This window comes from Vulpes lagopus, chromosome 7, assembly GCF_018345385.1.
Source record: "Vulpes lagopus strain Blue_001 chromosome 7, ASM1834538v1, whole genome shotgun sequence".
Lineage (NCBI taxonomy): Eukaryota > Metazoa > Chordata > Mammalia > Carnivora > Canidae > Vulpes > Vulpes lagopus.
Genome location: NC_054830.1, coordinates 14,845,695 through 14,858,761, shown reverse-complemented (window position 1 = coordinate 14,858,761; position 13,067 = coordinate 14,845,695). Strand labels below are relative to the sequence as shown.

The following is a 13,067-nucleotide window of genomic DNA, read 5'->3' as shown; positions in this document are numbered from 1 at the left end:
TTTGTGGGGTTTATTTGTGGGTAGTGGAAGGATGAGTACTCTCTTCCTTTTTTTATTTTTCACCACAATTAAGTGAAGCACCCCTATGGTCCCAAGCCTTGCTTTGTAACATGTACCTACCAGCATAGGTAGGAAGTCTTGACACACCCCACAGGGTCCCTCCCACATGGATGCACAAGCCTAACTCATTGCACACCAGGTTCAGACCACTACTCAGGCTTCAATCAGAGTCCAACAGGTTTTCATCCTCCTTCTTCGGAGTCGAATAAACAACAGTTTGTTGGGATGCCTGGGTGGCTCAGTGGTTTAGCGGCTGCCTTCAGCCCAGGGCATGATCCTGGAGTCCTGGGATTGAGTCCCACATCGGGCCCCTTGCATGAAGCCTGCTTCTCCCTCTATGTCTCTGTTTCTATCTGTATCTCTCAGGAATAAATAAATAAAAATCTTAAAAAAAAAAAAAAGTTTGTTGTAGCCAGAAGTGTGAAACTCTGCAAGAGCCTAAGACCTGGAGGGCAGAGATTTTGAATTGTTTGTGGACAAGACCTGGTGCTCAGCACTCTGCAAGCACAAAAAGGGACTCAGAAGAGGTTTGGTACATGCCCAAGACAGAAGGGGGCCGGGGTAGAGTGTTTGAGTCTCTCATCAGGGCAGGTTTCAAATAGCCTTTTGGGGGTGGGAGATTAAAAACTATTTTTTGAGGCATAAAAAATACATAAAAAGTGTACAGCTTGATACATTTTCCATATGTATATACATACATACGTATTTATGTGTGGGTGTATGTGTGTGTGTGTACTTCCAGTACCCCAGAGTTTTTCCTTCCTTGTTAATACCTGTCTCTCAGAGGATCACTGTTCTGACTTATATAAGTACAGGTTGGTTTTTCTTCCAGAACTTGATACAAATGGATTCCTACAACATGTAGTCTTTTGTGTATGGATTCTTGTGCAGTCATCTCTCTGCTTAGAGAGAGACTGCTAACTTTTGTTTGTTTTTGTTTGTTTTAAAGATTTTATTTATTCATGAGACACCCACACAGAGAGAGAAAGGCAGAGACACAGGCAGAGGGAGAAGCAGGCTCCATGCAGGGAGCCCGACACAGGACTCGATCCCGGGTCTCCAGGATTAGGTCCTGGGCTGAAGGTGGCACTAAACCGCTGAGCCACCCGGGCTGCCCAACTCTCTGCTGACTTTGTATCAGAAGAACCTGGACAACTAATCTCCATTGGCAAGGCAGGGCCATGGGAACAAAGTACTTTAGGGCTGGAACACTAAGGAAATTAGAGATCCAGCAACTGCTAAGCATTTGGCAGTTGGGCAAGGGGAACTCTGGGTCCACTGTCCTGTGTTTGTCCGTGAGCATGCATACAGATGGGTTCTTCAACTTGCTTCTTTGGTTCTTCCCCATCCATCCATGGGATCTTTAGTGACTTTCACAGTCATGGTAACTCACACTTCAGGGTCTAACAAAATGAATCTTTTTAACATTTCATAAAATGTAAATGTGATTTAAACTGGCCTTATGGCATGTTAGCATATCATGAATTATTCATAGTGGTCATAAGCTGAGTTATGTTTGTTGTTTAATTCTGCGATTCCCATGTTCGAAGTCTGTTATGATGCAACTTTTTCTCCCTCTGTAGCCCTCTTTGAAATTATTCCTTCACGCAGTGCGATTTGCTTCAATCTGGAATTAAATGTGAAAGCCCGTGTTTGGGGTTGGCCACAGTCCCAGAGAGATTTATGTGTAGATGGATTCATTTGTTCCAGACTGTGGTGTGGAGGATAGTCCGCAGCCTAGTTGGGGGTCTCTAACATGCATCTCTAAAATGGGGTGTGTCTTTGATCATAAAAGGGAAGAATACAGCAGAAGGGTTTGGATATGCACACCCATCACCATTTTGGAAAAATAATTCAAATCACAAGCCCTGCAGACAGTTGATTGCTCGTGTCCTCTTCAGAGGATCATTTGGTTACTTTAGAAAATGAACAACTGGGAAGCCCGGGTGGCTCAGCGGTTTAGCGCTGCCTTCAGCCCAGGGTGTGATCCTGGAGTCCCAGGATCAAGTCCCACGTCAGGCTCCCTGCATGGAGCCTGCTTCTCCCTCTGCCTGTGTCTCTGACTCTCTCTCTCTCTTTCTGTGTCTCTCATGAATAAATAAATAAAATCTTTAAAAAAAAATGAACAACTTGCATCTGTGTGTATAAATTTCTGTCTTAAAGAGTTTGGGAATCAAGAGTAGGAAGTGAATGGGTAGACATAACCGTCCCCTGTTTTGACCAACTATTTCAGCAAGTTGGATTGACTCGGGTTACACACAGGTTGCTTTTCACATTGCTCTTTGAACTTTAGTTTATCTTGTCCTCTGGAATTACTCTAAGAGCCATGGAAATGGTAAACTATTTTAAAGATACCTGTGGGTCTCTTTCACTGAGGGGGTGGGAATGTAACGTCCTTGGAACCCTGAAATCCCCAGATGTGACTCAGGAAGGCACCTGGCCTGGACAGTGGCTCATCATTACCTTGGGTCATATGGCCAGAAATCAGCCTTCATCAAAACTGCAACACCAAGTTGTCTTTGGCCCTTCCACTGTTGCTGCGCTTGCCGTCTTCCCTGCCCTGACCTCCCCAGTGAGGTCCTATGTCACAGTCCTACCCTTTCCCTGGTGGGAGGTGGTGCTTATTCACCCCCAGGCCTTTTATTTATAACTGTGGTCAATGTCCAGCCTTTGCAGGTAGGTTAGCTGTTCACTGCAGTGTTTAGTACATGAGCTTAAAGTGAGACCCTTACCTTTGGAGAACCTGTAAGCTCTAATGGGGCCATGGTCAGTGAGTTCTTGTGGCCACCATGGCCCAGCATCCTCAGTTAGGAGGTACCCATGCTGTTTGGAGCTGGAGAATGGTCACCTGTCCTGTTACCCACCCCCTCCTCTGGACTTCCAATAGTAGCCTGAAGCATTCCCCCAGCCCAACCCCAACCACCACACTTGCCCCAGCATCTTTGGGGCATGTTAGCGTATCATGAATTATTCATAGTGGTCATAAGCTGAGTTATGTTTGTATCGAAAAGCTTCGATAAGGCACAAGTGGGGTGCCTTGTGGGCAGCCATCATTCCATATCCCTTTGTCCTGCTGCCTCAACAGGCTGCTTTGTCCCAGCCAGTCTGGGGAGTGAGGCTGCTGGAGTGGAAAGGGAGATTAAGTAGTGGTGGGAGGTGTTGGTGTGCCTTATCAGGGCTTGCTTGATTTCCAAACCAATGAAGAATGGGTGAGGGTCCCTATCCAGGAGCAGATATTCCCTGCCAAGCCAAACTGGAGGCCTGGGTTGAGATTCATCCACTCCAACTAAACAAGAAGGAAATTCAGTAGATGGGGACTTGGGGAATTCTCCTGAATTTGCCTATTGAGTCTGAATTTGCCTGCTGAATCTGACAGTGGCCTCAAGAAGTGCGCCCAAAGGGTCCAGACGTCTGCAGGATGCTTTTCCACCAAGACCTGGCATTAGCTCTTTATACCCAGTGCTTTCTACCAGAAATGTGGCTGCTCTTTCTTTACCACCAGCGTGGCCACATGCTCCCATCCCACTACCCCTAGGCAGACCCCACAGAGCTGCCAAACCGTTAGCACCTAAACATGCCAATTTCCTTTCCTTGTGTCTTTGCGCTGAGACCTGTCCAAGAAGATGCACATAAAGAGAACCACATCCCAAACATTTTGAGCTCCAGGGAGCTTTAAATCTTACGTTTAAATTCAGACTAGAGTTGCAAATTACTTTGACATGATGAATGATTTCTGCTAATGCAGGGTGGCTATTAAGCCATTTTAAACAAACATCTTTCCCTTTTGATAATCCTGGAGATCCCCTGGAGACCCAGCAGCCAGAGCATGTTTTATTCCGTCCTGATTGGCAGTGAGAACAAACCATTCTCACAAAGTCCCTGGCTGAGTGTGGAGGTCCTTGGGCAGAGCCAGCTCCGCAGAGTGGTCGTCTCTCACGCTGGGTGTCCTGCTGGGCTCCAGTGTCATACCACTTGGACACAGAACCCGGCCTCGCCTCTTACTAATCATATACCCCTGAGCAGATTACTTAAGCTTTCAGAGCCTCAACTTCTTTGTTTGTAAAATGGGCATTAACATTAGAACCACTCTGTGGGGGTGGTGGGGATTTATAAATACTTTTACCGAATATGAGCAGAGACTGCACGTACTCATCACTCATTGGGTGTTCATCATAATTATTATGTAGGCATGCCTGGTGCCTAGAGTCCAGAGGCTTCTCATCCAAGAGAGACTGGTTAGTTCCAGAAACAGCAACTTCCATTGTGTTCTGTTTTATGTAACTGTGAACGGTTAATTCTTTCCAGGTGGGCAGACAGGCGACCTCCTACCTTGCTAAGACTTTCCCTTCAGCTGACCAGGATGTAAATAGACCTGGCCAAGCAGATGCCAGGGGGACTTGGGGTGTCAAAACCAGATGTCCCTCCTCTGTCTGCTGGCCTTACTGCCCCAGGTCCATGGGATTAGTAAGATTCTGAATTTGGTGGTGTGACAGTCCAATACCCCCTCCCCACAGCAGACCCCATTAAAGGGGTTATGTTGTTGGTGATGCCTAGCCCCTGGTGTCAATCAGCAACTCCATGCACTTCCTAAGGACAGCGGTACTTCGGCCAACCTTGACAGCTTCCCAGAGGGCAGCTCAGGGGGTCCCTTGGGGCGAGCAGCCAGCACAGGGGTGCTGGGGTCAAAGCAGAGTGTCCCGGCTCATCAGAGTGTTCATCAGACATGGGGAAGCAAGGTCATATCTCTGAGCTGCAAAGGGTTACTGGATCCCACAAGTCAACACACATAGAAAAGCTTCGATAAGCAGTGAATAGGGCCAAGCCAGGGCAAGGAAGGCGTGGAAAAGCTAGGGAGGCCTCCACGGTTGCACAACCCTGAGAGGGAAGGCTTCCTTCAAGCTTGCCCCAAGGTGCCTCACCTGCCTCACCCTCGTCCCCGCCCAGCCCTGGGCTTTCAACTATCAACAATAATAGCAGCTAACCTTGATCTCTACCTGGCACCGTTCTAAGCAACTTCATAGGTATTAACTCTTTTAGTCCTTACAATAATGCCAGTATTCTCTCCATTTGCAGATGAGGAATCTGAGGTACAGAAAAGTTAAGGAATTTGCCCAAGGAGACACAGTTAGTGAGTGATAGAGCCAGGAATCCATCCCAAGCAGTCAGATTCTAGAATCTAAGCTCTTAACTATCATGCAAAGCTGCTAAGTTATGCTAGTCCACAGAGGGAAGCCCAAACTGCATGGCCATGACCACGCCCCTTCCCAGCCTGTCCCCTGCCTGTCTCCAGCCTCTTCTACCCACATATTTCTTGCCCTCCAGCCAGAACAAATACCTTGGATCCATGTTCTTCATACCACTGTGTCTTTGCACCTGCTGTTCCCTCCACCTATCCTTCCTGACACCCATCTCACTATCCCTGGCTGGCAAACTTCTACTGATTTTTCAAGATCCACCTTAAGTTGTGCCTCCAATGGGAAACCTTCCTTGACCACCACCCCTAGACTGTGAATAGCTGACCCTCAGTGTCTTCAGAGTTCCTCGATTTTCCCCGGTGCCTTCAAGTCGCTGGCTATCAGGTGGGGTCTGGCGGGGCAGGCAGGCAAATGTATACTCAGCTTACATGAATTCAGCAACTGCTTTCTGCAGGGACTAAAAGCAGAAGAGACTGTATAAAAGGTGTGAATGTCGCCACAGGGTGGATGTGAGGTGGAGAGGTGTGAGGCTCTCTTTATTTGAGAGCACTGTCCCTTCTGCTAATGTCACTTCCTCAGGCTCTCGTGGTCTGAGCATCCCATGCCCTGAGGGATCATCTACAGTTTAACAAAATGTATTTTGCAAACCTGGCGCCTAAAATCAAATCCTTACTTTGCCTGGTGCTCAACCCGAGAAGCAGGGTTCCGCTCCACGGATGAGCAAACAACAGCCAGAGCCAATGGACTTGAGAGAGGGGTGTGGACGTGCAATGAGACATCTTCCTAAGAGAGGATGGGGATGGGGCTGTTTTGGCCAGAAAGACTCTTCCCCTTATAGGCAGACTTGCTTTGGAATCTGACTCCCACATAGGCTGTGACTGATCAGCCACGCTGATTCATGATCATACCATTCGGCTTCTGCATTTTGTCTCCCTCGACATCCTGGGCTCTCCTGCAAGACATCATCCATCTAAATAGGTGTCCCCTCCTGCCTGGGCTGGACCCAGGCCTGCTGGGAGCTGCTTGGTCTGTCTTTGGTGGACGGAGAGTGAATGGAAGTCAAGCTCCTGCCAAGGAACCACACCCAAGAATTGAGGCCGCTGGTTCTGACCCATCTAAAAAAATTTTAAAGCACATTTGTCAGTCTTTTAAACTGTTCTTGACAAATCTGAGAGCAAATAACTTCCCCAATTTATGTCTGTTGGAATCCTTTTCTCGGAGTCTCTATTCCTTGGATGCATGTCCCTTGCAAAGAAAGAAATAGGACAGCAGGGCAAAGATATAACAGGGGCATTTGTATAATATCCTGTGATATGGTGATTAATGAATGGTGAATAATGAATGGTGATTAAAACTATCAGAAATTCCCGCCAGAGAAGCTGCCGGTGAGGCAGAAACTAGCAAAGTTGTCCTAATAAGGAGAGGTCGGAAGGCAGGAGAGTGAAGAAGAGAGGTGTGATTCATGAGCACCAGCTGGGAGCCTGGGAGCCCACACACTGCTTCCGCGAGGCTTGGCTTGGATGTCTTTCAACCCGGAAGACCTCGAAATCATGCCAGAATTTAGAGCATTGTCTGAGTTTCTGTGAACCTAGATTATAGATCTTCCCAAATACTACTCCAGAGAAATACCAAGTTTCTGGGGAGGCAAAAGAAAGAGATGCTGAAGGAGAAAACATCCAATCACTTTCTTTAAATTACACTGCATTTGTCAAGCCCTCACATGTGCTGACCTGGTTGGGGGTGGCTGTGGTGGATGGCTGAGATTTATTCCACAGTTTTGGGATTTCCGGATTCAAGGTAGGATTAATGATGGTGAGTGTAGAAGAGGGAAATATGCAAGCAACATGTCATTCTCAAACTCAGAGCATCTGTGATGAGTTATGTTATTTTACTCAAGCCATGAGGGTCTCTCTGCTACGGAATGGTGGAGCTGGGTGTAAGGGGAGTCTAGAAATCAAGCATGTCCATGGTTGGATCTTTAGCCTCTCACTCCCCATCTGCCCCCTCTGCTAACATATATATCATTGAGGATGAGGGAGGCAGTCCCATGGGTGATGTGTCCTTGGCCATGACCCCAGGAAACAGCCTGTCACGTAAATCGTCCCCTCCTATTGCAAAAGTGGGTGAGCTTTGGCTTTACTGTGTGTGTGTTTCCTCTGGACAGTGAGCTGGGAAGCTGGGTAGGGATTCTCTGATCTGGGGTACTGAGGAGAGCTGTGAACCATGGCTGAGTGGTTCAGTGTACTGGGTTGGCCACTGAGGAGGCAGAAGAAACATGGTGAGATGATAAAAAAATAATGCTCACCTGAAGTGACCCATTGATCCCTTTCAATGGTTCATCTTCTTGGTTGACAAAATGAGTTAGAATGAAAATCTCGGTTTTTTTTTTTTTAAGATTTTATTTATTTATTCATGAGAGACACAGAGAGAGAAAGAGAGAGAGAGAAGCAGAGACACAGGCAGAGGGAGAAGCAGGCTCCATGCAGGGAGCCTGATGTGGGACTTGATCCCCAGACTCCAGGATCACGCCCTGGGCCGAAAAGGCAGGTGCCAAACCACTGAGCCACCCAGGGATCCCCGAAAATCTCGGTTATTTTGACCCAAAATTAAAAATATAAATAAACAGGTAGCATTCGCAATTCATGAAGGAAGGATTGGTGTGTTCAGTAACTAGAGTTGGGACAGTTGGCTTTCCATATGAGAAAAAAATAGTAAAAATGAATCCCTACCTCCTAGCACAAAGGGGAAAAAAGTGTTTCCAATACAGATTCCTAGGTCTTGTGGTGAGCATCCTGGACCTTGGGATTTTATCATTCTTGAAGCCTTCCAGAGACCATTTAGAAACCCCTGGGTGGCTCAGTCGGTTGAGTGTCTGACTGGTTTCTGCTCAGGTCATGATCTCAGGGTTGGAGGATGGAGCCCCACATTGGGCTCTGAGTTCAGAAGGGAATCTGCTTGAGATTTTCTCTCTCCCCCTCTGCCCCTCCTCCCAATTTCTCTCTCAAGTAAATAAATAAATAAATCTTTAAAAAACAAAAACCAAAACGGCAGCCCTGGTGGCTCAGCGGTTTAACACCGCCTTCTGCCCAGGACCTGATCCTGGAGACCTGGGACCGAGTCCCACGTCGGGCTCCCTGCATGGAGCCTGCTTCTCCCTCTGCCTGTGTCTCTGCCTCTCTCTCTTTCTCTCTCTCTCTCTCTCTCTCTCTCTCTCTGTGTGTCTCTCATGAATAAATAAATAAAATGTTGGGAAAAACAACAACAACAAAAAGGCAAAACAAAAGAAACCCCTCATCTAGACTATTAACTCCCTGGGGGCGGGAACTCCAGAGATTTTTGTCATTAAATCATTTGCATCAGGCATGGGCCCCTAGAACATATTATGAACCCAGACAATTCTAAAGATTCTAAAAGATTCTAAAAGAAAAACAATTTTTCTTTTCTTTTAAGATACTTTATTTTAAAAAAAAAGATTATTTATTTGAGAGCAAGAGAGAGAGAGCACAAGCAGAGGGAGAAGCAGAACCTCCCACTGAGCAGGGAGCCTGATGCAGGGCTCGATCCCAGGATCCTCCCAACTGACTGAGCCACCCAGGCACCCTGAAAAATAATTTTCTAAAAGAGATTATCCATTTTTCTTTGGCTGTCATCAAGAATAGAACAGATTGTTATACACCCAGAATTAGTTGGGGGTACAGGCCTGTAGGAAGGAAACGCTGAGCAGAGACATTGTAGTGAGATCAGCCTTGTTCTTGAAATCTAATTTAAAGATATTTGAAAATATCACTCATACCGTGTGAGAAACAAGGCCCACTCCAAATATTATTAAACCATATTTTAACTATGGTCATGACAACCCTTTGTTTGTTTCATTTATTAAGTGCCTACTTTGTGTAAAAACACAATCTTCCTAATTACATGTTTTTTCCCCTTTTTTTTGTTTATTAAGGTATAATTTACATCTATAATCAACTTCACCAATTTTAACTGTACAGTTTGATGAATTGTGGCATTTGCATACAATGTGTAATCACCTCCATGGTCAAGATACAGAGTGGTTCTTTCATCCTGCAAAGGCTCCTCTCCCCCTGGTGCCTCTATCCTCTGCCCCCACCCCCCCACCCCTACATCCCCATCAGGCAACTGCTGATCTGCTTAGAGTCTAACACTTAATTTGAATTTTTTTTTAATTTATTTTGAGAGAGCGAGCTTGCTCAAGCACATGCATTGGTAAAGGGGCTGGGGGAAGGGCAGGGAGAGAGGGAGAGAATCCCAAGCAGAGTCCCCACTCAGCATGGAGCCCAATGCAGTCTCATCTCAAGACCCTGAAATCATGACCTGAGCTGAAATCAAGAGCCAGATGCATGACTGACTGAGCCACCCAGGTGCCTCGAGTGAGGAATTTTTAAATAATGCTGTGGCCATGGGCAGCCCTGGTGGCTCAGCGGTTTAGCGCTGCCTTCAGTTCAGGGCCTGACCCTGGAGACCCCAGATCGAGTCCCACGTCGGGCTCTCTGCATGGAGCCTGCTTCTCCCTCTGCCTGTGTCTCTGCCTCTCTTTCTCTCTCTGTGCCTCTCATTAATAAATAGATGAAATCTTTAAAAAATAATAATAATAATGCTGTGGCCAACGGGGGTAAACACAAGGGAGAAATAAGAATGGAGAAGAAATTGATAACCTAGCTAGCTGGGCTGCAGTCCTGAGACTAGACACAGCTTCCCTTGACGGTGATTTAGCCCGACTGGAGCTTCGGGGTTGGAGGCCACGAGAGAGCATGCCATGCCTTCCCGAGACTGAGTGTCCCAAGAATTTTTTGCAAATAGCATGGTAAAGACACTTTACAATTATAGAAAAAGAACAGAAGGTTGACATATACCGCTTGAATATCAGTCTGACAACTGAGTTTCTGAACACGGATCTAGATTCATTTTCATCTGGTGTTTTAAAGAACCCCTGGGCCTTCAGCTCTCATCTCGGAAGATTCTAAATGGCTACACGGCTTGAAAATGAAGCATTGGAGTAAATAAACCTCTGCCTCAGAGAGTGTTTTCACGGTTAATTAAGAAGCTCGGAGCCCCTGGTTCCCACCAAGATTTATTAGCCCAGACTGAAATCCTGGAGCGGTGGTATGTCTGTGAGATACATCCAGAGGCAGCCAAGACAAGTATTTGGAGACTTTCGTTTTCCCCGGAGCTGCCGAGAGGCTTGTGACTTCTGCTTCCACATGGGCACAAGGCACTGGCTGGATCCTGAGGCTACCACTGAAAAAGGCAGGCAAATTCTTGCTGCCTTCCGGTAGGAAGGAGCTCACATTCTGATCATGGACAGCAAGAACGAATGAACAAGTAACAACGTGCTCTCAAAGACTAGAGCAGAGAGGGACATAAAGCAGGAAGACTGGAGGTGGGAGGTGAGGGGAGCCCTTGAGGGGGCTGGTCAGGGAAGGCTGCTCTGAGGAGATGACCTTTGAGCTGAGACTGGAATGACAAAAAGGACCCAAGTCTTGCTAGAGAAAGAACATTTTAGAAATCAGGACCCAGAGCGCCAGAGTGGTTCAGTTGGTTAAGCCTTCAGCTCAGGTCATGATCTTGGGGTCCTGGGATCAAGCCCCATGTCAGGCTCCCTGCTCAGTGGCAAATAAATAAATAAATAAATAAATAAATAAATAAATAAGTCTTTAAAAAAGAAAGAAATCAGAACCAGCATGTGCAAAGGCCCTGGGGATGGGAGAGAGGTTAGTGGGGTTTTGTTTTTGTTTTTGTTTTGGAGGTTAGTGTTTTCAAGAAAGAAAGCGAAGGTGGCCTGAGCACAGTGATCAAAGAAGAGAGGGAGTACAAGCTAAAGGTGGAGAGATTGGGACATTCTGCTCCAAAAAATGCACCTAAGCCATCTTGAAAGCAAAATCAGGGAGGCACCTGAGCTGGTGCCCTGGCGCTCTGAGACATGTGTCACTGCTGGGCAGTGGTTTGGAATGCTTACAGTTGCAAAGTCACTTCTCACTTAGTCAGATACTAGTCATAGACTGGGAGCTGGCAGGAAATGTAAGTAGAGTTATTCTAACCCAACCCCCTCATTTTACGAATAAGGAACAGAGGCCCAAAGAGGGTAAAGGTCTTACTGGTAAAATGGAGAGAATATTTGCAGTTCGTTATCACAGATCAATTCCCACACTATATAAAGAGCTGCTGGCTGGCCAAGCTACAGCAGAGCGAACAAGGGAAAGAGGTTCAAGAAGACGTTGACAGTAGTCCCAATGTATGATCACACACAGCAGCTGGCCTGGGGAATACAAGTGTGCTCATACCTTCCCGTGAGAGGAAAAATGTATATGACACTCATGCAGGCTAGTAGTTTGGATAACATTAAAGCACATGGCTGGTCAAAAACTAGAAAACCTGAAATGTCACTCATCAGGTGCATGGATAAATAAATCGTAGTTTATGGTGATGATGGAATACTACGTATCAGTAAAAAGAAACACACTACCTATCCCTGCGGAAATGTGGATTAAACTCACAAGCGTGCTGGGCAAAGAAACCTGGTACAAAAGAGAATACACTGTAGGATTCTGTTTATATGAGGGTCTAGATCAGGCAATGGATAGTTTTCTGGGACCAAAAGCCAAGGTTGACCATAAAGGGACATGAAAAGGGGTCATGAAAAGTTTTTATATCTAGACTATTGTACTGGTCACATGTATATTCATTTGTTACAACTCTTAAAATGAGTTGTAACGTATATATGTTTTAACGTATATAAATTCTATCTCAAGTTGATTTTAAGGAATAAATTTTTAGGGGCACTTGGGTGGCTCAGTTGGTTAAGCGTGTGCTTTCAGCTCAGGTCATGATCCCAGGGTCCTGGGATCAAGCCTTGCGTGGGTGTCCCTCCTCAGCAAGGAGCCTGCTTCTCCCTCTCCCTCTGCCCCTCCCCCTGCTTGTGCTCTCTCACTCTCTCAAATAAGTAAATAAAATCTTTTTAAAAACAAAATAGGGAGCAGCCTGGGTGGCTCAGCGGTTTAGCGCCAACTTTGGCCTAGGGCATGATCCTGGAGTCCCGGGGTCGAGTCCCATGTCGGGCTCCCTGCGTGGAGCCTGCTTCTCCCTCTGCCTGTGCCTCTGCCTCTTTTTCTCTCTGTGTCTCTCACGAATGAATAAATAAATCTTTAAAATTAAATAAATAAAAATAAAAATAAATAAAATAAGTAACTTTTTAGGGGCATCTGGGTGACTCAGTTGGTTAAGCATCTGACTCTTCTTGGTTTCTGCCCAGATCATGATCTTGAGGTGCTTGGGATCAGCCCCAGTCCCTCTCCCTGCTCTGGGAAGAGTCTGCTTCTCCCTCTCCTTCTACCCCTCCCCACTGCTCTCTCAAATAAATAAATAAAATCTTTAAAAAAAATTTTTTTCTTAAAAAAAAAACAAAAAAAAATATTTTTTTTTCTTCCCAGCCTCCACTATGGTTTACATGTATATACTGGGCATGTAAAGCTCTCAGAGCAGGAGACAGCAGCTCTTTGCCAACAAATATGTCCCTATATAGATAGACGGTTTCTGTACATGGACTTTCATCTAGTCATATCAGAAGAGGTGTGACAGTTTCTCTGATGGCTATTTAATGCTACACAGATGGGGTATCTGTGCTCACTGCTCAAAACATTGAGGATGTGGTCCGGCGTTTTTAAGTTTTAGAAAAAATAATGCAAATGAGACACTTGTCAACACCCCATCAGCAATAGCCTGCTTCTTTCCCATTGGTCAGGATAGCACTGTCATGTTACATCACCTCCCTTCTCAGACCAGGAGGGAGGG

At 46.1% G+C, this 13,067-nt stretch overlaps 1 protein-coding gene across 1 annotated transcript in view; it reads left to right on the top strand.

Annotated features, from left to right (window-relative positions):
* CDCP1 (CUB domain containing protein 1) overlaps window positions 1-13,067 on the top strand; it is a 57,665-nt gene that overhangs the window by 15,507 nt on the left and 29,091 nt on the right. The gene's annotated exons all lie outside the window — the stretch shown is intronic.